Genomic DNA, 24,841 nt, shown 5'->3' with positions numbered 1-24,841 from the left:
GTGATAGAAATATAGAATTGGATTTAAATTTGGATCTGAATTAAGAATATGGAAACAAAAAAAGGATATAGTCCAAACTTTAGATCATGGATCTATATTGGATCTAAATTAGACCCAAGGCTCAAATTTTGATCAAATGAGTTAAAATTGAAATCTGGATCTAGGTCTGGATCTGTAGTTCAGTTTTAGATCTGGTTTTGGATACCAAAGCCTATTTTGGATCAAAGTTGTAATCTGGCTCTAATAGTAGATTTTGGGCTTTGTTTTGGATATAAGCTGGGATTTGGAATCAAGTATGGAGTTGGGGATATGTTTTGGATCTAAATCTAGGATTTAGATTTGGATGTGGATCTAGGTATGTATTTTGGATCTCGAGCTCGAATTGGGATTTAGAAATGGATCTAGGGACCTCAGTTGGATCTAGAGCTAGGATTTGGATTCCGATATGGATCTAAGGATTTGTTTTGGTTATACATCTGGCATTTGGATTCAGATATGGGTCCACATATCTGTTTTGGTTCTAGAGCTGGTACGTGGATTTGGACATAGATCTAAGGATCTATTTTTGGATATGGATATGGGATTGGGATCCATATTTAGATTTAGGAATTTGTTTTAGGTGTTTTTATGAGTTTTTAGACTGGATCCAGACTTGAACTATAAAATAAGTCTAAATTGGCGTTCAGCTTTGTGTCCAAAGTTTGAAATTAGATCCAAATATGTCAGAAACAAAGTTGATGGAGAATTGGTTAAAATTAAGGGGAATTGAAGTGAGAGAATTTTGATTCTCATTCTTGAACAAAAATTGCACTTCAAATTGTAATTGAAATGAAAATTTCACTTCCAGTTTCTTGCATCATTTGATAGCTTAGAATGTTAATTCTAGAATTGACAATAACATGTTTGATGAAATGAGAATTATAATTTTGAATTAAAAAATAAAAAAGTTACGGTTAGTTTCCTTTCAAACGGATTACTGTAGCTTAGAGGTTGTTTGATTGCTGTCCATTGGGACAGGACAGACAGGACGTCCTGTCCATTACATTGCTGTCCTGTCCTTATAGACAATGATGTTCTTTGTCCACCGATGATTTTAAGAACATAACACCATGTTCTTTTTGTCCAACGTTTGTTTCGTATATGTCTGTTCTGTCTGACGTTTGTTGGCTTAATAAACAAATTTAATTACAATTATGAAAGATAAATTAGAAATTTGTCTGCAATACATAATACTTTGTTGGCAGTCACGAGCACCAGAATGGGTGAAAAAGATTATAATATGTCCAACTAAACCTTTCTGGACGCGAAGATACATAACAATGACTCTTGGTGATCTTTAAAATGAAGTTTCATTCACAGAGGGAAGAAGAGAGCCGTACAAGACAACCAAGTTTTTTTTTTTACCATCTTTTTCACACGAAGAAGAAAGAAGCCCAGGACAATAACAATAAGTTCTTATACTTTCTTTTCACTTTTTCTTTTTCACTTCTTTTCTCTCAAAACTCATGCGAACATTGGATACCCATCTAAGGAAAATTCTTGTTGCACCCTAGCCATTCATACAAGGAGCCAGCATTCTTCATTTCCACAACTTTTTTTTTCTAAAAACAAGGTCCTAACTTCACTTTAACCCCAGAACTAGTGCTACCCTTGCTAAAATTATAAAAATACAGGACATATTTATAAGGTAGAACATCTGAAATGGCAGCAAAACGATGTGTCATCATCATCATCATCTAAGATTCCATAGAACACAATGTGGATCATCATCAACATCATCATGCTGCAGCAACTGTTTCTCCTTTCCCGGAGGGCTCAGACCCAACAGGGGCTGTCTCCTTCTTCATGGATGTCATCGAGCACTTCTCCTTCTTCTCATCGATGTTCATCTGCTGCTGCCTGCACTCTAGAGTACAGTATGCAGTATCACCCCTGACCAAAACAAAAAGGAGCACCGAAACATAACTAGAGTTAGCTGAGAATTTTTTTTTATCAAAATATATTGGTGACTGGCGAAAGGAAGGAACCTATGCAGTTTAAAGAACTCATTTCTAATAACGATGACAACATGCTTCTTCCTTCTAAGTTACACCTTTCAATCCTCTTTCTATATATATATATATGTATCTAGTATAAGAGAGAGAGATGATCTGTAGAAATAAGTTCAGTAGAAAAGAAAAGAAGAAGATAGAGAACTAGTCACTGACAAAGATCTGTAGCGGGTAAATGATTGAATATGGAAAGTAAGAGAAAAAAATTGAATACAGGAATCATGGGAAATGTTTGTTTTTATGTTATTGAAATGCAAAATTGATACCAGCCTATCAGTTCACAAAATTGGCCTGAACAATAATGGAGAGGGCCATTATTTTCACTAACAACAACATATACAAAGAGACATCATTGAACATGTGTACCAAAGCTGAGAGAGAGAGAGAGAGAGAGAACAACAGAGACATGCATATTTTCGATGAGTTCACCATATCAGCAAACATTCTTTAATTTAATGGTCTGGTTTCTACAGATCACACACACACACTATGACATTGACCATAGAAGTGTACATTGACCATGGCATAGTGCTTTTTTCTTCCTAGCTAGTTAAGGTATGTATAGAAATCTCACATTCGACATTTGTATGGCTCACATGCCATGTCATGCATCCAAGAGCCTGAAGCTGTCTATCAAGTTTGAGGCCGATGAGCTACATTGAGCCAAGAAAGTATGAGCAGCTGCTTATGAGGCAAGCTTAATTGGGATGCACTGTCTTGATTTTGTAGGCTGTTTTCCCCCTTACGTTTTTTTACATTGTACACACTACATAGCCATTTTTTGGTAATTTATATCCCTGGCAGGCTTTGTAGCAGAAGTCATTAACACTGTATTCTCTATGACAGTAACCATCGGGAAGACAACAGGATTTTGAAAAACATGTGAACATGCAGCTGTTGGAAAAAAAGGACCACCATAACTTACTTTTGCATTGACAAGAAGTTGATTTTCTACCTTCCAACTTTTCCTGAACCTTGCTGAGTTGTAGTGCGAGCAGGTGAATAATAGAAACAAAATAGTGAAAAAAAAGATGCCATTCCTGGTAGACCCTTTTGACGTATGACATAAGGCCCAACTTACGACATTGGATTGCATACATAATTTTCTAACTGCTATACATTTCTTTGTCTTTATATTCCACTATCACACTTAACTAATGAAAGTTGTTCATATGCCCTCATGATCCATCCTCATCCGTTTTCTTAATGAGAAAAACTTAAACTTCATCTGATACCTTTTAACATAAAACATAAAAATGTCAAAATGATTTTACAACTGAAGATTAAACCTCTCACTAATTAATGGCAAAAACCAGGGTCCTCATGTCCGAATCAGCTCATCTTACATGGAAGACAACATCCTAAAAGCAACGGTCATAAACAGTAGGCGGTCAATCATCGAAAAGTACTCAGAACTTCATTACACACAACATTGAAAGATTGAAAAGAAACTCGTCGCAACCTGCAATAACAAAAGTTCTCCACATGGAGCCCACTATAGGTCTACCGAAATACCTATGTAGGAAAACAATTTTCAGTTTAACCATGAATTTCCATCTACAATATCCATTATCAAGCCGCACAGCACATTTCTGTGCAAATTTAACAAAGTGAAGAACAAAGGTGAAGTAATTAGCACACCCTTATTGTTTTTAATAACCTTAATAAAATCCCAAAGGAACCAAATCAGTAAAACTATCCATCGACTGCGTAGAAATTACTATTTCAGATTGGCAACATAATCCAAGATTAAACTATTAAGTTCTTGCCCAATAATCTGTCAGGAGAACAGAGGAAAAGGGGAAACAAAAGATGAGAACCATAACGAAGTAATTGTTGGGGATATACCCTTCTCCAGAGATGCTCTTCAGGAATGCCGGAAATGAGTCGGATGAGTCACTGTCGCAGAGAGTTGTCGTTCCTGCTAAGGAGAGGAGAAGAGGAAGCTGAGGAGCTGCTGGGCTGCAACGGAAGCTACGGTTGGTCTGCCTGCAAAGGAAAAACGACAATGGGAAAAAGGCAAGATTGCTTGAGAATCTGAGATATCAAAACATTAATACAACATAGACCTTTGGTTCACAAATGCCTAGAATGGAGAAGCAGCCATAAGACAGGGACATACCTGTGGAATGGGCAGATTGTTTGATTGGTAGGGCGAGGGGCAACTTCAATCCACTGCACGTTTGAAGGAGGCGAGAGGTTGAAGGAGGGTGAAGAAGCGTGAGGGGCAAGGAAGACAAGAAGGGGCTACAGGGCGAGGGTTAGGGCAGCTCGGGCGACAGAGCAGAAGGAGAGAAACAAGAATCAGACAGCTCGGGGGCATAGACGATGGCACAGATGGAGGAGAAAGTCAGTCGAGGGCGGAGAAGAGGAGAAAGGCAGGGGAGATGGGGGCGGAGGTGGAGGAGAAGGAGATGCGTCGAGGGCTCGGGATTGGGGTTGGGGTCGGGGTCGTCGGGGGGCGGGAGATGAGTTCTGTCCTGTCTGTTCCGAGGGTTAGCTCGGAACGGACAGGGACAAAAAAATCATTTATACCCTCCTTCAGTCGTCCGTCCTGTCCAGCCTGTCCGGTGTCCAACGTTTGATGAAAAAATTTGCTAAACAGGACAGGCGTGTCCTGTTCTGCGTGTCCTGTGGCCATCAAACGACCTATTATTGTCACTACAACAATACCTTGATTTAGAAATCGGCTCCTAGCACTAGTTTGGCAAACAGTTCCTACATTTCAAGTTTTCCTATGTGCCTCCCTCCCCCTAAAACTTATAAGAACAAATCTGACCACCATCAAGCATCCCTCAGTCATTGAATCTATGACCTCCATCTTTAGGCCCCTTTCTCTGCACTTCCCTCGTGTTCACCCATTGCCTCTCTCTTTCTTGGTCTCACATTCTTTTCCTTATCCATTTTTGTAGATTTTTGTCAATCTCTCTATCAATCCCTCTCTCTTGCACAACATTGATTGATTGGTGAAGTCAATGCCAAACAGTTTTTTTTTTATTTTCTATTTTTTATTTACTGCAAATTTTATATATATATATATATATATAACTTTAAAAGAAAATTTTAAGTTAAAGAAAGAAAGGGAGATGGAGAAAGTGACCTTAAAAGAAAATTGTATATATATATATATATTAAGATCGAGAGATAATTTTGAAGATTTTTTACTTCAATTTTAATGTTGGCGAGAGAGGAACTTGGGCTGAAATTAAAAAAAGAACAAATTCAGAATGCATTTATATTTGTATACAAAGACAATAGTCATTTTTACTTGCTTTTTTTACTATAATAAAATTTATTTCTCGCACCATTGGGTATGAGAGAAAACACTACAACAAACATTACTTTTGGCAATGGCTCTTACCCTGGAAAATGGCCACAAAGCCGTTGTCGATGCTGACCCTAAGGGATAATCCAGGATGCCCTTGCCCTTTGTGATGTTGGGAAAGGCCACTCCTTAGGGTGTCAGCTGTTGCCATTAATCTTATTGGCAATGCCTCCCCCATTATTGGCAAGGATGGAAGTTATTTGCCAATATGGTCTATAGCGGCGGAAGCGTCATCTTTAGTAGTGATTGTTGTCACTACTAGCGTCACCTTTAGTAGTGATTGTTGTCACTGCTAGGCCCTTCCATTTTAAAAAATGTTGTTTATTCAGTAGGTACACCTTTTTTTTGCATTTAAACATACAAGAAGTTACATAAGAGTTTACATAGGTTAATATCTAAATTGCAATAACGAAATAACTGCATCCCACAAGCAAAAACTAGACAATGATCAGTTTAAAGAAAATGTCACTTCATGACAATCTCACAAGTCAAAGCAGTTCGAATCAAGTAAACCATTGACAATATGAAGCAGCATGTGTGCATCAAGAAAAATAAGAATAAGTTGCCATCAAAGAGAATGATTATGCAACTTACATGGTAACATTTCCTAAATCGCTCGTGGAGGTTCCCATCCAGCAACTTTTTCCTTGAAAAAACTTGATCAGTCTATCATTAAACCAAAAATTTATTCACTCCACAAGGAAACCCACTAAACTGAAGCATACATATCCTACTTATGAGCCTTATATGCATATATATGTAACAATTAACAAGCAGAAGAGACTTGCATAGACATGTAGGACACATAAAAATGACTAAGAGATAAATCTATTTGATGCTCACAGCAATTCTATTTATGTTGGTGTACCATTGATTTAGGGAATCCTGACGAATTTTGTTCAACATATCCTGGAATCACAAGTCAATGATTGGTCCACCCTAGGACAGGAGGACTTCTAGGTGATGAAGCTTTACACATTTGACCAGATAATAGGAGGAGAGTGATGTATCGATTGGCTAAAGAAATATACAGGCATGTGATCATCATAGCAAGTTCATTGGCCCCTGCTCCAGAATTTGTGAAGAAAAGGACCTGCAGAACAGCACGTTGCATCACTGATATGCAAAAGGAAGCAAGACAGCTGCTCAAGCATGGCAATGGTGTAAGCCAATGAAAAACTAGACAGCTGCTCAAGCATGGGATGGCACAACGAATGGAACTAGTCAGCTAGTCAAAGGGAAGAAAACTAGAGTAGAAGGACACCCAAAGAAGCTTTTCTTATGTTAACTGTTTTATGAAAGATTGGAACTGGTTCTTTTGGATCTGCTCTATGGAAGAAAACCCTAAAGCTATAGTTCACAAATCTTTTTGGAACTTGGCTGTGGGCTTGAAAAGACGTCCCAACTCAATTTTATTGAATCCCAGTAAAAGGTGCATCCAAAGATTAGAATTCTCATGTCGGTCATGAGACCAGCAAAAGGAAATTTGGCAAAATTAGAGACTCATGATTGTGAAGGCAAGAGTTCGAAGACCAAAAAAAAAAGACTTTACAATATTCATCACAAGAGGCTCTTTACTAAACTCGACCAAATGAAAATACTCAAAATTTAAAATTTTCATTTTGGTTTTCAAAAAATTCTAATAAAAAAATTGTAAGAAACAAGGACTGGTGAAAGATCTAGTCCATGTTCTCCCTAAATTCCAAAAAAAAAAAAAAAAAAAGAGTGAATGAATGATTTACAAGTCTTGAAAGATCCATTCCATGATGTCTCACCAAATTCCAAAAAAAAGCTTACAAGTCTTTCAAGCCCAGTATTTCTGGTTACTTCTTCCATTAAAAACTGATTTTGCCTAAGATGATACCATAAGGACTATACCAAAAAATGCTAGATGAAAAAAAAAAGGGTTGATTGAATGATCAAAAGCCAAGAGGAGGCTCAAAATCCAACAACTACTAAAGGGTTCAAGAGATTTGAACGTTATAAAAATAAATTTTGATTAAAAAATGAAACTAATGAAATGCGTAAACTAGCAGAGAAGATAAGTAAAATGCATAAGGAATGAATTCCGATGGAGACACAAATTCAAGACATCATGGTCGACAATTGGCCAGATTAGACATTTTCTCCATTGTGAAATGCAAGACTAAAATTGATAATATCAACTGAGGTTAAATTTGCATTGACGCACTCCGCTTCTTCTAGGAAATAAAGAAAATACAAACATAAAATTGTGGAAATTGTACATACCTAAAACCAGCGAAGAGACATATGAACAATCGTTATTTTCAAAGCCTAGTTTTGATATAACATTCCTAGAGCCTCAAACCCATAGTTTTTTGGCAAGTGTTCTTATGAAGACATCAAACTAAAACACCATCCTTTTTAAGGAGATCATATTTGAACCCCGTTTTGAGTTAGGGATCATTACAACCATATGGAAAACAAAATCAAAGGTTCATCTAGGCTTTCTTACAAGAAAATTCCAACTTAATAACCGTAAGAATTTAAACATGTCTTTCAAAAACTGACCAAACAAGCAACAATAGGTCAGCCACATTCAATTTCTATATTCATTCATGCTTATAGTGGGGCATGTAAACTTGTCCACAATGAGTTAAAGTACCTTTCCATGAATGGATAAGATAGCTTCTTGCAGATTAATAGATGTAGGCTCTTGGAGTTAAATTCGCCATGGGCAGAAGATCCCTCCTGTCGCAGTTCAAGTAAAATTCAAACCTTTAGCCACTCACCAAATGTGATTTTTAGGACAAAGATGAACAGAAACAGAAAAAGAAAAGAGCACATTGAAAGAAATGGAAAACAAAAAATTAATAACTGCACTAAGAGTTATTAGAAATTTTATTAGCAATTAATGCTGCTATAAAAAATTAAAATTTGCACCAACAGACCCTCTCGTGGTGAAACCCATCAGATGGTCTTCCTTCACCCCTGGTGATTCACCAGAGCTTGCACATGGACTAATGCCCGTAGAACAAGAAGCATTGGCTGCTCACAGGGTAGCGAAGGCCCATTCTGTTGTGAACAACTCCTTCGGGTCTAATCATTCATGATTTACACAATTAAAAGATCAACATTTCTAGGCATACTAAATTGTGTTAATTTTGCAATTCATCTTTTGAACTTTCCTAAAATCTTCTTCTCATTCTCTTTTTTCCAATTAATTTTTTATAAAATCCAGTTTTAAATTTCACAAATTTAAAGGTTGTTCTTTTGTCATCTGAAAAATAAGAATACAAAATACCAGTTAGTGGAGTAAATCATGCGAAGGAAATTATCATCATCGTTCTAGCAGGTTATGTCTATAAAGAGAGGGAGAGGGGGAGAGAGATCAGAGGGAGCATATACTGTGGTATACCTGAGAGGGTAGGGCAGTTGCTTGTCCCCTTGGTTGAAGTGCTTCTTGCCGATGATGTTTCTGGTCAGTACCGCCAGGCAGCGCGAACACACCCTTACCTTCATTCACAATCTCCAATGCAGGGCTTGATCGGATGGGTCTGGCTACCACACGACACTACAATAGATGGGAACAGGCCCCAGACATGAAAACATTTACGAATGAAACCCTAATTTTTTACAATGTTGTCATGGTGGATGAGTTGTGCACAAAATTTGGGTTTTGTCTTCGGCATTCTACGAACCAAGGAAGAGAAAACAGATGAGGGAGAGAAGCGGAGAGGTGGATGAAAAATGTTCGATAGATCGACAAAGAGGCTGATGGACAAATCGAACAGAGAGAAAGAGAACCTTTGTTGTAGTTCATTCAAGGACCTCCTGCAACACAGAGGGAGGGAGAGATTTTGATGATTAAACGCTCGCTCGTGTGTTCCAACTAATTGGACCAAATAAATGGCGGGAATATGGCTTATAAATGGAAAGAGGCACGATTAGTTAATCATCTGCGACAAATGACGCCCTAAGCAACAGTCGTAGCAGGTGAGCCTAATTGTTGTAGTAAATATACATGAAATGGAAAGTTAATAGCATAAGGGAGCTCTTCTTGGGATCATAACTTAGGTGATTAAGAAGTAATCAATACTAAGCATAGAAATATCATGTGAATGCACTTTAAGAGGTATATATGCACAGGGCATTCTTGGGTTAAACAAGTTTTAACCTCAAAAATTAATATGATAAAAAAGAAATCTCATATCAAGCTCTCATTCTTACAAATCATTCACATTTTAATAAAAAATCAAGCAACTATGCATGAATATTATCGTAAACGTAAACAATGTCCACATTCAATGAGCAACGGAAAGACATAAATATATTTTTGGTCTACATGAAAAAATGAAATTTTTCTCCCGATGCACTCATCAAGAGTAGCTCTTGACCCTGAAGAAAAAACTTTAGTTCTCTTGCTTGGCCATGGAAAGATGATAAAGAGAAAAATGAACAGGAAGATGGTTGCTTACCTATAAATGGAACGGTGGAAGAAAGCAAATCTTCTTCTTCGGATGATCAAAAAGCCTTTCAAGTAAGACTCCAAGGTGTTGATGATGGTCTCCAAGGACTTTCCTCATACTCCTATGAACAATGAAAGTCAAAGAAGAGACTAACACCCAAGGTTGAAGACGAAGAGGCAAGAAGAGAGAGAGAGAGAGAGAAGAGTAAAGAAATTGACAAAGAGCAAGGGTGGAACTCCTAAACTTTAAGTAGGAGAGCTCTAGAAGTTCCCAAGGGGTTAACTTATACCCAAGAGTGAAGATTTGGGGGGTATTAATGAAGAGTTTGGATCCAAAACCCAAATTTTGAATTTTTTTTAATTTCACAATGTTTTCATGCGAATTTCACACTTTTTTTTGAATCCTTTTCAAAAATTTTAATTTCATAGCTCTTGACCAAAGGGGATTGTCACTTAGCCCTGCAAATCCCCTTTGAAGGGTGTTGGCATGGCTAATGCCCACCCAAGAGGGCCAAAACCACCCCAAGAGGTGGCTTTGCCCAAAAGAGGGTCAGCTGGTGAGGCAGGCCCTAACTCGGTTGGCACAAGGCATGCTTGGCATGGCAGTTCCTAGCCAAGGCACGCGGCAAGGCCATGCACTGCTTGGCCAGGGTGCCTGGCAGCACACCATGGCATGCGAAAGGGAGCGAACACCCTTTTAATGGCCCATTTTTGGGCCATTAAACATGGTTTTTGCCTCCCTGACCTCCCAATATGGGTCCCACATAAAAAATTTAAAAGTTACATCTTAAAAGGTATATTTTCAAAGGGCGAAATGTTCTTTTTGATAAAAATGTGTCTGGCTTCATTGTGTGTGGCTCTAAGCTTGTTTTAGATCCAGATCAGATTTGCTTGGTCACGGAAGTATTCCGATCAACACCAAAGTTTTGAATCATGAGTTAGATGGAAGTTTTGGTTTGAAAACACATTTTAAAATTTTTTATGCGAGATTGAGTTGAAAAGCAAAGGTGAAACTTGCGTGCACGTGTTTGTGCTGAATAGCGCCAAAATTTGACATTTTGGCCTTGATTTCGGATTTTGAATTGAAATTTTGATTTGAGTCCAAATTTTGATTTTGGATATAATTTGGACCTAAGAATGGTTTTCCAGATCTATCTTCCTAACTTGAACTTCATTTTGCTTTTTGGGTTCAATTTAGACTTTGACTTTGTATTTCGGAATGGGACGTAATTTTTAGATCTAGGGCTTGGATTTGGATCTAGATATGGATCTAAGGTTGAATTTTTTATCTAAACCTTAAATTTGGATTTGAATATGAATCTAGGAATTCATTTTGGGGTGAGCCTGGGCTCAAGGTCTGAAATTAGATCCAAATATTTTACATGTGCGATCAATTATCAATTGAAGGAAAAATCGACTAAAATTACTGAAATTTGTCAAAATTTGTCAAATGCAGTCTTTTCGAACATTTTGGGGTGATAACAGATGCTCCTCTTTGTTATTAAGCCGGTATATGTCGTGCTTAGTGGCAAAGATAAACACCTTAAATTTTGATCTTGCACAAATTTGAAATTAGAAACATGTTAGGAATTGTGTCTCGGGCTTAACTCCACGCATGAATGGATTATTTTGAGCTTGTTGCAGGTTTAACCTCCTACTTGCATGGGTTTGTCAAGATTGAGTTCAGGTTTAACTCCTTACTTGAGTGGGTTACTTTAGCTTGCATTGCATGTATAACCCTTATCTACATGGGTTGCTCTTGGGTTTTTAATGGTATTATCAAAAAGTATTTAAAAAAAAAAAGCCTGTGTAACTTATTTTCTTAGAACTTAGGAAGATCCAAAAGGATAAGTGACAAATCACAGAGGACAAAAGTATTTGTCATTGATTGAAAACTTAATACAAGAGGACTAATCATGGAATTTCTTGAGGTGAAGAGCATTAATAGGATCGGTAAGTTCCACCCCATCAGCATCAATCAAACTGTATGAGTTATTAGGTAAGACTTCCTTAACAATGTAAGGGCCTTCCTAATTTGGTGTCCACTTGTCACGAGGTCGTCCTCTAAGATACACCATAGATCATAGGACATGGTCATTCACTTTGAAATGTCTTTCTATAACTGACTTGGTGAACGGTCTAGCCACCTTTTGATGATATGTTTTAGCATGTTCAGTTGTTTTTAGCCTCTTCTCATCTAGTAGATCGAGCTGCATCAATCTCTAATTTAAAGGAAGCTCTATAAGAGAAGTAGATTTCAAGGCGGGCTTTAATATGTGAAGTTGTATAACTACTTTCATTCTATAGACTAGCCCTACTAGGGTGGGATTTGTTGGGGCCCTCATAATGATGCGATATGCCCACAAGACATTGTGCATCTTTTCGTGTCAATCTCATCAAGTTTCTGCTATTTGCACCAAGATGTCGATCAAGATCTTATTGGTGGCTTTTGCTTGTCCTGATATAGTGTGGGACTCCGAATCTACACTTAAAATTCTTATGAATGAGAGACACTACATGACGCATTTCTATTGTCTTGAGTGTAACAACTTCTACTCATTTGGTAAAACAGTCAGTTGCAACGAATTATTTGTGGTTGTTATAAGTTATAGAAGATGTTGGTCTAACTATATGAAATGCCCACATTGAAAAGGACCAATGAGATATTACCGAATGCAAGTGAAAGTTTAGTGCATGAATTATAGGGGACGCAACTAACATTTCTTACATCTTTTGATGAATTGGTAACAATCTTTTGATATAGTAAGCCAATAATATCCTGCACTAACTTTTTTTTTTGTGAGGGTTTGGTAACCAACATGACCTTCACATTCTTCCTGATGGGCCTCCTTGATGATTTTCATTGGCTTCATACTCATCAAGACATCAAGAATATTTAGTGATGAAACCATGTCTATATAGTACTCTTCCAAGAATAAAGTACCTTACTGACATGCGATGAATTGTTTTTTGCTCTATCTTAGGCATTCCATTTGAAAGTTCTCTATTGTCAATATAGCTCTTGATATTGTAATATCAAGGTATCTTCTGTTCATGGATGTGATGAATTTGCTTCATTGCTTCAAAAGCAAGATGTTTTAACTTTCCAATCTCCAAAGAATGGATTGTTTCATTGGCTCTCAATGAGATGGTGGATCCTAGACTTACAAGGCCGTCTGCAATGAGGTTGTTATCCTTTTCCACATGAGCCAGTTGCACTTCTTTAAACTAACAGATTAAGGAAGCAACAATTTCTTGATATGGCATGAATTTCTCGTCTTTGACTTGTCATTCTCCATTTACTTGGTTTATGATAAACTAAAAATGGTTGAAGGCATGTACTTTCTTTACTTGAAAATTTAACAGAGGACGAAGCCATTGTATGAGAATCTTATATTCAACCATATTATGAGTACATGGAAAGTCAGGCTTCAAAGTGTATGGAGTCATTTCACCTTCAACAATGATAAGCAAAATGTTTATACCTGCCCTTATCACGTTCCTAAATCCATCAAAGAATATTGTCCACCGGTTGCACTTCCATTCTTAAAATGTGCTCATCAGAAAATTTATCATCTGCTTTGATTTCTTTATATTAAAAAAATCTGCCAAGTGATTTGGTATCATTTGTCTTTCATTAACTTTTGTGATATATATTCCAGATCAAATTGCATTAACATTATTATTCATTTCCCAATGCACCAATTTTGTTATATGATATACTTAAGAGGATTTAGCTTAGAGAGTATCTTGGTCTCACTAATTAACAAATAATGTCTCAACTTCTAATACATCCAAACCAGTAATAAACAAGTTTTCTTTATGGAAGAGTACTTTTTTCATACTGAAAGTTTTGCTGATGTAATATGTTGCATACTCAAAGCCACCTCCTTCTTCGTACTGTGCCAATAAACCCCGACACACTGATTCGTTTACTGTAATGCAAAGTAGCAATGGTCTCCTCGATACGAGGGGTTTCCAGTTTGGCATGTTTATGAGATACTTCTTGATCATTTCTAATAATTGTTGGTGCTCGAGATCTCATTCAGATTTGACTCATTTTTTTAGCAAATGGTTGAATTGTTTACATCTCATGACTATATTATAGTTGAATTGTCTAACATATTGGATTCATCTTTGCAAACTTCGTAGTTCTTTGATTTTAGTGGGTGGTGGCATATATCAATGATTGGTTTAGCTCTAATAAGGTCCATCTCGATCTCTCTTTTACTAACCATGAAGCTTAAGATTTAGCATATTCAATTCCAAACATGCACTTTTGAGGATTCAAACAAAGCTTGTACTATAAGAGTCACACAATTACTTGGGTAAAAGTTTCAATTTTATCCTTTCTTAATTTAGATTTGATTAAGATGTCATTAATATATGCAACTATGATTTTGCACATTTGGTCATGGAAGATAGCAATCATAGCTCTTTGATAAGTTGTTTTAGCATTCACTAATCCAAATAGCATTACTGTGTAACAAAAAGTACCCCAAGGCATGGTAAAGAAAGTTTTGGGATGATACTTCATTGCTGATTTGATTTGGTTGTATCCTGAATATTCATTCATAAAAAAGAACATGTCATAGCTTATAGTGTTGTCTACCAATATATCGATGTTTGGAAGAGCATAATCATCTTTTAGTGTGGCATTGTTCAAGTTTCGAAAGTCAATGCATAACCTGACTTTGACATTCTTTTTTTTTAGACATCCACAATGTTACCCAACCACTTGGATAATGGATGGCACAAATAAATTTAGCCTTTAAATCTTCTAATCTTACTTTTACAGGCTCTTTGGATCTAGCTTGTGCAGTTTTTGTTTCACTGACTTGCAATTGGAACTTAGGGGCAAGCAAACTTCAACCATCTTGGGGTGTAAACCTGACATATCTTCATAGGTTTATGTCAATGCTTCTTGATGACTTACAAGGAAGTCTATCAATTTTTTTTTCTTTCTTTTACTAACAAACTTGTGCCAATTTGAATGATTTTAAGATTTTAACTAGTTCTAATGTTAATTTCTTCAATTGGATCATTAACCAAAGGTGACAAATATTCTTGATTTTGAATTTGGGTAAATTATATCAACTATTATTCGAGTGTTGCCATAGGTTCTATTTCATCAACTACATGTTTAACCGATGCTTTCTAAAAAAGTTCTGAGGAAAAAAAAAGAACTGAGACATGTTAAGTATCAATATCATGTAAATGGGATGATAAAGAAAAATTAAACAAAAGTAATTTCATATAAAAAGTTCTTAGTACATAAGGAGGGTCCTCTCATGGGACTAGATGTGAACAAGGTTAGATCACAAAATTCATGTTGGGGTTTGTAAGACAAAGGTGAATATTATCAGTCAACAAAGGCCCTTTTCAAACTTTTCTTGTGTACCCTAATTCTAAGGTGTTCATCTGAAAAGGAATGGCGACTAGCTCTAAGAAGTCATCTTGCTTCTTATTAAGACCAGTGAACAGGCGGTAGCCACCTTTCAAGAGAAACTAAAACCCCTTCGGGTTTTTTTACTTAATGGACATACATGGGATAATTTTGAAAGTTCATACCACTACTTGAAATAGGGTAGGCACCTCCAGATGGTTTGCCTATCTCCATATTTTACATACATTCCTCTAAAGATGTCTCTTTCGTTGCCCTGATGTTGGGTACATCCACGGAGAGAACTTTCCTATTAAACATTGGTTGTACCAAGCTCTTGATTAGATCATGGGAATGTATGATAATGGCGAATACTCCATAATTCCACTTGATACACTAATGGAGAGTAGTGCATCAATAGACATTCGTAAAGTAGGTTGTATGATGGAGGTACGTCATCACATGATAAGAGATGCAATGGCTGGTACATTCAATTATTATGTCCATGTTAAGAATATCTTTGCTGTTCATACTTCGGCCATTGTATCCATAGATCTTGTTGTGAATTGGGAGGTACTTATCTTCACAAAAACTCAAAGCCTTGGTTGTGATATCAAGCCAACTATTTAAGCCACTTCCACATGTGGCATGGTCATCTTAGTAACCTAGACAATGATATAAAGTGCATTTTCGTGATAATATTCTCGTTTTGTAAGATTTGTTTCTATGAAGGTGATTGACTGGTCTTTGGAAGCCTGAATTCAATTTTCTTCAATAAGATGTTCTTCTAAAGGGGTAAGTTCTCCTATATAACATGGTCTTCATTTGAATAGTCATATGATGGCTCGTCATCTCATGCAAAAGGACTTGAGAATTACTGTTGAATTACTAGATGAATTTGCTACCTTGTTATTCATGATACTGATGAAATCTAAAGGTTCCTTACTTCGATTTATTACCATAACTTGGTGTGAGTCATCTTTATCATAAGGTCAGATATACTCCTATGGATGATACAAGAGCATAGTGACAACTGCAATTGTTGTTTTCTCATCAAGAAATGAATTCTTTAGGACTTCAGAAATGTTGTCATCATCATTCTTGAGATATTTGTTAATGAAATACTAAATAATATTCTTGATGACAAAACAATCTTCAGTGTCATGATCATGGGCATGATGAAACTTATACAGTTTTTCTTTGTCGTTTTCCATCATTCTTAGTGGTTCTAAAACTTTTGGTAGGATGATGGTTCTTTCGACAATGAAATATTCCAAAATCTTCTCGTAAAGTTGCTGAGCAGAGTGAACTTTCGATCATAGCTCCAGCCCGAATGTTTACTCTTTATTTCTTCGTTCTCCTTGGGTGATTGCATGTCCTTCTTAAGTTTACTTCTTTGTTAGGCTTATAATTTCTACTACTATCTTTTCAAGCACCTGCATTTATTATGAAATGGGCAAGGAGCTAAGCTTTACCTCTTCTCATAACCTTTTTTTTATATTTGGGTGCAATGACTTCATCAAAATCTCCTTTCTACATGCAAAAAAAAAAAAAAAAAATTTAAAAGGTGTGGAGGTCTAGTTGGGATAATTTTGCGTCATGATTATCTAATATTAACATATGCTTATATACCTTAGCCAAATGGCTTAATAGTAACATAGGTTCCTTCTTAGGAAACTAAAGGATAGGCTTTTTTTCATTTTTCCTTGATAGTAATCCATTAATATACCTCAAATTTGCTACGCATGGTACTAATGATGAGGCTTTCCTGCACAAGCTGTAGTATTTGTAAGGCTTTGTCTTCTATTACTACCTAAGATCAAACCCAGCAACATAATAATTAAGACAAATAGGTGGAGGAGATTTTGTAATATAAGCAAGCATGTCTCTAATGCAATGTTGAATAAGATAGTAACAAACATAAGGTTAAAGAATAAATATTGTTTTCAACCAACCTTAAATTGAGGAGGGTATATTTGATTATAAATATAAGTGAAAATAATTGATCTTCCTCAATTGGTCCTATACACAACAAAGCAAACATATCCACCAAACCATGTGATGCAATGCAGACGAGGTCAAGACCAAAAGAGGGGACATTCTTTAATGTTGGCAATATAAACAATGTTTTAGTGAATTGAAATGCAAAAATGGTGAACATAGCCAAACAATGATGGGTCCCATTACAGTCGCCATCATTTTGCATCACAAAAATTTGATTTGGTTTGATTTTAGAGTGTTTAAGAAAAATAAGTTTTATAGAGAAAAAAGGAACTCGCTTGTCGGTACAAGGATTGGCCATACACTCTAGGAATAACGGATCCAAGGGCTATGTTCACTCCCAATGCATTTTATAGTCACTTAAACATGCTCTTCAGCCTCAATGTGATGTAGTGCTTGGAAAAAATTTTTGAAAATCGATATCTTATAGACTTTTAGATAAAAAAAATTTGAAATTCCTTTTTAGGGAATAAACCATTTCGATCTGAGAGATTTTGGAATCAAGAAACCTTTGCAAATAGTGTTTGAAAATCTTTGAAAGTTAACATTGATATTTTTGAAGATATCTTTTGTAATCAATAGAATATTCATTTGAAATCTTAAGTAGGTTTGAATTATTACTCTAATTCGTTTACTACCTATCTAGAGTTTCACCTCATCTTGCTTAAGTTATGTAGAGAGGAGTGCTTGTGATCATTTGTGAAGCGAGGAAGAGAAAAAAAAAAAAAAGAAAGAGGAAGAGGAGAGAAAGATGAGAGATTTTATATATATATATATATATATATAAACTTAATACATCTATAATTTTATCTTTCTCTCTCTTTGACCTAATATTTCTCTTTCATAAGTTTATATATATATATGTACACACACAAAAAGAGGACTTTAGAGAAAGAATATATATATATATATATATATATATAGAAACAGAGAAAGTCCGGCATAATGAGCGACCACCCTTTCACACCGCTTTCACCGTAGCGATGCTCTCCACCATCTACACACCGGCCTTGCTCGCCCACCGACAGCCACCACATTCCCACCCTCACGCAGTGGCTCTAACAGCCAACAATGTCTGCCCTCATTCTACTCTCAAGCACCGTCCCCATATAGATAAAGTCGGGGCACGTACCTGTGATCCTCATTGCCTAGAGTGGATATTGCAGTCCGCCGGCACACCCTCCTCCGTCACCCACCTCACCCGTCCCCAACTCTCAGAGTCGCTCCTCATTGAACTCACAGTCTCGATCTCTTTGCCCCCTTCTTTTTTAGTGTCATTGATGCATGAACTATTGAATTAAAATTTTATTCCTTGATGTTGTTCTTGAAAAACTTGATGAGGAGAAGGAACTCTAATGAATTACCATCTTTCCCCCATATATTTGTCTATGATGACCAGTAAGCTAGTTTTGTGATCGAACAACTAGAACCTGAACAAGAAACAGATTATCACAATCCCAGGCACTTTTGTATTTTCTCCATTAACCACTTTTGGGTGATGGAGGCCTCTGAACTTATTCCCTGCTCTTATAGGAATTATATAGAAATGATGGGCACGGGAAATGTGGCAAAGTACTTACACTTTTTTTTTCTGGATGACACCCAACACAAACAGAGACTGTGTCGAGGGAGAAGTGAGTAGCCCTTTCTCACGAAAAGGGCTGTAACGTCCGATCATCCAATTAAACCACTCGTGAGATACGTCCACTTGTGGTCGCTCGTTATGCTGGACTCTCTCTCTCTTTTCAGTTAAATTTTCTTTTATAAGTTTATATATATATATATATATATATATATATATATATATATATATATATATATATATATATATTGAGGATTTTTTACTTCAGTCTTTTATGCTAAAAAGGAACTTGAGCAGATCAAAGAGCTTAGGCTAAGTCTGCATGACTGTTTAAAGAGGGTTTTGCTTTTGAAATTCTTTAAAAAAACGAGATTCAAAATATATTTATATATGTATATAAAGACAATAGTGATTTAAATTTGCTTTTATTTACTATAAGGAAATTTATTTATTCTACTATTGGGTATGAGAGAAAATTAAATGTACATGAATAAAAAGTTAATAACGTAAAGGAGCTCTCTTTGAGATCATTAATTAGGTGATTAAGAAAAATAATCAATACAAAGCATAGGAATGTCATGAAAATGCACTTTAACAGGTACACATTTGTAGTAGTTTTTTCAAATTGAACAAGTCTCAACCTCAAAAATTAATATGATAAAATAACATCTTAAGTTCTTATTCTTACCGCTTATTGACATTTTAAGAAAAAGTCAAGCAACTATGCATGAATATTATCGTAAACATAAACAATCTATATATGAAATAAGCAAAGAAAAGAAATAAACATATTTCAAGCCTAGAAGCATAAATGAAATTTATTTCACTTTGCTCATTCTCCTGTGCACCCAATGTTAGCTCTTGACTCCAAGGAAAAGATTTAAAGTTTTCTGGTATGACCATGAGGAGATGACGAAGGGGAAAATGAATGGAAAGATGGTTACATACCTCTAAATAGAGCGGTCGAAAGACATTTTTTATTTTAGAAGATCATGAAGTCTTTCAAGTGAGACTCTAAGGGATTTATGATGTTCTCCAAGGGTTCTCATCATGCTCCTTGAAGAATAAAAGTTAAAGGAGAGACTACCACCCAAGGTTGAAAAAGATGAGACAAGAAGAGAGAGAGAGAGAAGAGCATAGGAATGAAAAAAGAGTTAGGGGAAAAACTCCAAAACTTCAAATGGAAGAGCTGTAAAAGTTCTATAAGGATTAGGTCATACTAAAGAGTGAAGATTCAGTGGAGTATTTATATAAAATTTTGGTGTCAAAACCCAAAATTTAAGTTTTTTTAAATTTTACAATGTTTTGTTGTAAATTTCAAACTTTTTTTAATTATTTCATTTTTTTTTATTTTATAGCCCTTTATAGCCCTTGGCCAAAGGGATTGGCTTTAGCCAGGCCAACATTCTCCGAAGGTGTTGGCAAGCCTAATGCCTACCCACCAAGGCCAGAACCGCCCCCCAAGGGGGCCGGTTTTTTCCCAAAAGGGGACATGTCGAGGAGATAGGCCTTGACTCGACTGGCGCAGGACAGGCATGGCCAGGATTGCCTATGCATGTTGAACATTTAGAGGTCGTTTGATTGCTGTCCATTAGGACAGGACAGACAGGACGTCCTGTCCATTACATTATTGTCCTGTCTTCATGGACAATAGTGTTCTTTGTCTACCGTTTGATGATTTTAAGAATAGAACACCACGTTCATCCTGTTCAGCGTTTGTTTCACATATGTCTGTTTTGTCTGTTTTGTCCGTCCTGTCTGACGTTTGTTTTAAGAGGAATTTTCTCGTGAACCTCTTTGGGTTTTAAGAGGGATGTCAATGGTTCCGATGCAATATGACATTATATTCAAACCTAAATTCAAGTAAACAAATTTGATAATGTATATCAAACGACCAAATAATCACTATATTCACTTCAGAAATTTTATAATCATTGTAAAAAACAAAATTTCGTCTATGATATGTGATTGGGACACATAGAGACAAGGGTAGGCAACATTACAATTTTCTTCTTTTTTTTTTCTTCTTGCTCTTCTGTTCTTCAATAAAACACTGAAGAAAAGGCTCCGCCTTCATGTCGACAAATGGTAAGCAACCAAGGTTGTCTGTTTCCTCTCTCACTCTTTCTCTTGTTCTTGGGCATTGCGTATAGGCCATGGGTTACGCATTCTTCTATAGCAGCTATGATCACATACTCATGTAGTACTTGAAATGTAGAGATTCGTCAAACTCAGATGAACTGTGTGGCCAAGAGCTGTTGTTGATGTACCCTTCAAAATCAACAGGAACTCATGATTCCTTGATGCCAAATTCTAGGGGGAAAGGACACCGGCGACATTCATTCAATGTTAAAACATGAAGCTGCTAATCTCATCAAAGGCCTGACAGAGGACGCATCGATTGCACGTCTGATCAACATAAATAAAAATTTGTAAAGCAAAAATATATGCCTTGTGACATGTCTTATCGATTCTAAAGAAACATGCTTCAGTTCATGTGCGTAGAGAAAAACTCAACCTCACATATGTGAAATTTCAGCAAAAAAGCATACAAATTCAAAAAATTCAAGTTGGCATATGACAATTCTAGCCAAACATAAATAAAGCACAAAAATGCAAGCATATACATGAAAATTAAGCAAAAAACAGGTAAATTCAAACTTACATAATGCAATTCTAGGCAAAAGAGACAAACTCAAATTTACATATGGTGACTTGATTCTAGACCAATTAGAACAAAATCTCAAATTTATAGATCTAGAGATGGAAGTTGGCGAGTACTCACTTGTGCTAGATGCGATTAAGCCACTTGAGCAGTCATCAAGAATCTGCTACCAGATGATAAACCCAAGTCACCTATTGGCAAAATGTTGAGGAGAATGTTGCAGCAATATGGAACAACAAAGTTTATTCCCTCCCACACAATGGCAATGTTAACTCATTCTAGGAGCCGAGCTTTTGGTGGATTCAATTTACCATTCAATGCACCACCAACTAGATCTATTTCAAATGTTGTTGCATTTTGCTCGAAATTCAAATTCTTGATCCATGCTAGTGGCCATTAAAGCCTGTCATGGCCTAGGAAGGCGACAAAGAAACCAATTTTGTATACAATAAGAGGAAGAAAACAGAAGTCTAATTGAACTAATTGAAGGCATTCTGTCTTTCGCGGTGAAGGCCAAAACTGAGAATACTTCTGGTTAAGTCTGGTGGAATCTTAAGAGTTTTAACAACTGGAAGCCTCCAGCTAGATAATATGCAACCTGTTGTTGAAGTACTCTCCATATGCCTCGTTGAAAAATATAATAATAGTGAAAAGGAAAAAAGTTCATTTCAATATCACGAACATTTAAGGAGTGTGAACCAGATATTTGATTCAATGTTGTAAAATAAAATCAAGAATTGAATTGTATCTACCAAACTACAAAGCTAGCCTGTCAGTGAATTCGCCAATTCAAATCACTGACCAGGTTATGAATCAGTAAACTATATTATTGTATACATTTTTCAAAATTAAAAGTATAAAAAACAAATAAGGAAAATTTTAAAACCATCACAAAATAATAAAAAGTAAATATGTAGTTTATGACACATACCTTGTATTGGGCAATGAATCAAATCGATTTGCAACTCATTCAATTCCCATGGTTACTCTACTAGTACACGTAACAATTTCAAAATTAAGGACCAACTGCCTTGCCAATTGATCACCCAAGGGAACTTGGATGGTATCCTTGTGTGCTAAGAGCCATGCCCTCTCAAGAAAAGAAGAAAACATACAAAACATAAGGATTTATATGGTCAAGAGAGACTAAGGGCCTTCCTACATTCAAGCACTGGACCTCTACTATTTGAACAAAACAAAAATGCAAAAAATGCTGACTCTTTTTAACATGGAGTTTAGGGCAATGCTGTAGTAACAGAAAATTACAACAACACCCTTTCAAACTTAACCAAACCAAAATCTAATTCCCCGTTGAATTTCTATACAGGGAATTCCCTTCCTGTCAAACTTTGCACACTTGTCTCCATGTGACCTTGGCAACTTTGCGATGGAATAACAGCTCTCTTCCTCCCTTCCACACAAAAAAGAATGATTATTTGGATGACTACCCAGAGTATTATATGCCATGTTACAGGCAGCAATCGGAAGGCACCATGATGATATCGTATATTTATTCTTGTGCTGATAACCAATTTGAGTATCCTCATCTACATGATAGGGAGATTGGGGGCCAAAGAGCAGTGAGTTTCTTATGAAAATTTTTGTTGTTTATATTTGTGTGGATTGAGTTGTGTAGATATGTGCATTAACTTGCTATGTTTTTTAAGTTCCTCATTCTCATACCTTTTGTTCATTGTTTTGACAGCCCATTGTCTTTCTCTTTAGATGTTACTGCTGTTTTCTGCAACTGTCCATCTTATTGCAGAATGGTCATCAAGTTCGCTATTGTGGTTCATAATTCAAAACACTGGCTCCACAAAATTAAAATCTCTAGTTACCTAGTGACCCATGAACTAAAAACACTTTGGTGTGCTGGAAATTTAATTTTAAGTGGTAGATCAGGTGAGCTTTGATCCATGTATACTGTGTGCTTATATCATGATTATATATCCACATCCATGTCACATGATATGTTAACTGACTGACGTGGCTTTGGCTTGTCAACTACAGCGTGTTTCAGAAAGCAGGGTAAAACATTTTCCTTTATTTTTGAACCAATAAAATGTTGAAAATGAAATTAATGGAAATGCCATAAAAATGTATTAGAAGTTACGAAAACCATGAAAACATGAGCTGTATGTGATTGAATCTGAATCCACCTCCGTGCATGTCATTGTGGATGTGCCTCGGGTCTGTCATGATGCCAATTTTCTCTTTTGCTTGGTCCTGCACCATAATGGGATCAAGCATTTCAGGACAAGGGTTTCCCATGTCAAAGAGACAACATACATGTGCACAGACATTTTACTGTGCACACGGTGCTTATCATGACACAAGACGTCGGTCAAGCTTTTCCACAAACATTTTGGGAGCATCTTCCATTCTGTAGTAAAAAGCCTAAATCCAGTAATCGTTGCCATTTGCAACAAATGCAAAAGGAGCTTTAGCAATAGGATCGAACAATAGAGAGAGGAAAGAGAGAGAGAGAGTGTGTGTGCGAGATGGGAATAGACCCGTACCTGGAATGCAATGGTCACCCTGCCTTGCTGAACGCCGCTGCTTAGGACCTGCTGGAAGACACCCTGCTGAGGATTTGCTTGAGGACGCCCGCTGAGAAGCTGCAAGCGATGCTGCGGTGGTCACCCTCCAGCAGAGACAGAGGAGAAGGAGAGAAACAAGAAGGGCTAGGGGCAGCTCGGACGACCAAGGAGAAGGAGAGAAACAGGAAGGCCTAGGGGCAGCTCGGGGGCGGAGACGAGGGCGGAGATGGAGGAGAAAGGCAGCTTGGGGCAGAGAAGAGGAGAAAGGCAGGGGAGATGGGGGCAGAGGTGGAGGAGAAGGAGATGGCGTCGAAAGCTCGGGTTGGGGTCGTGGTTGTCGGGGGCGGCAGACGAAGTTTCTGTTTTGTTTGTTCCGAGGGTTAGCTCGGAACAGGATGGAACCAAAAAATTATTTATACCCTAGTTCAGTCGTCCGTCCTGTCCAGCCTGTTCTATGTCCAACGTCTAATGAAAAAATCAACAAAACAGGACACGCGTGTCTTGTGGCTATCAAACGACCTCTTAGCGTTGTCACGCCAGGACGTTGTCCCAGCCATGTCATGCGCAACAGCACTTGGCAGCGTGCCAGGGCAGCCAAGAGGGGGCGAAACGCCACCTGCCAATAAGGGGGGCTTTTGCCTCCTTGGCCTCCCAAGGTGGGTTCCACATAAAAAAAAATTTAAATTTATATTTAAAGATCGAAATGTTTCTTTTATAAAAATGTGTCCAGCTTCATTTGGGGTGGCTCTGGGCCCGTTGAAGATCCGGAACAGATTTGCTTGGCTGGGGAAGTGTTTCAAACGACACTCAAGGCTCAAATCATGAGTTAGCTGAATGTTGCATGCATGCATGCATGCCAAATAGC

The 24,841-nt window shown here is 36.9% G+C and overlaps 2 long non-coding RNA genes across 6 annotated transcripts; both read right to left on the bottom strand.

Moving 5' to 3' along the window:
• Positions 1–1,330: 1,330 nt before the first annotated feature.
• Positions 1,331–9,295, bottom strand: LOC116255564 (uncharacterized). 5 transcript variants are annotated; one of them, XR_004172897.2, is made up of 8 exons: positions 9,145–9,282; positions 8,756–8,911; positions 8,003–8,088; positions 6,245–6,469; positions 5,971–6,042; positions 4,174–4,682; positions 3,900–4,040; positions 1,331–1,932 (listed from the first exon to the last, which is right to left on the bottom strand). It is a non-coding gene; the product is annotated as an uncharacterized LOC116255564 (long non-coding RNA). The 5 variants fall into 5 exon arrangements; XR_004172895.2 differs by having other exon boundaries at positions 6,220–6,469; positions 8,756–9,295; XR_004172894.2 differs by having other exon boundaries at positions 8,756–9,294.
• An 11,464-nt stretch (positions 9,296–20,759) lies between these two features.
• LOC116256476 (uncharacterized) lies at positions 20,760–24,313 on the bottom strand. Its single transcript, XR_004173137.2, has 3 exons — positions 23,956–24,313; positions 21,557–23,662; positions 20,760–21,180 (listed from the first exon to the last, which is right to left on the bottom strand). It is a non-coding gene; the product is annotated as an uncharacterized LOC116256476 (long non-coding RNA).
• Between the last annotated feature and the right edge of the window lie 528 nt (positions 24,314–24,841).

This window comes from Nymphaea colorata, chromosome 6 (assembly GCF_008831285.2).
Source record: "Nymphaea colorata isolate Beijing-Zhang1983 chromosome 6, ASM883128v2, whole genome shotgun sequence".
Taxonomy (NCBI): domain Eukaryota; kingdom Viridiplantae; phylum Streptophyta; class Magnoliopsida; order Nymphaeales; family Nymphaeaceae; genus Nymphaea; species Nymphaea colorata.
This window is presented reverse-complemented; position numbering and strand designations above follow the sequence as displayed.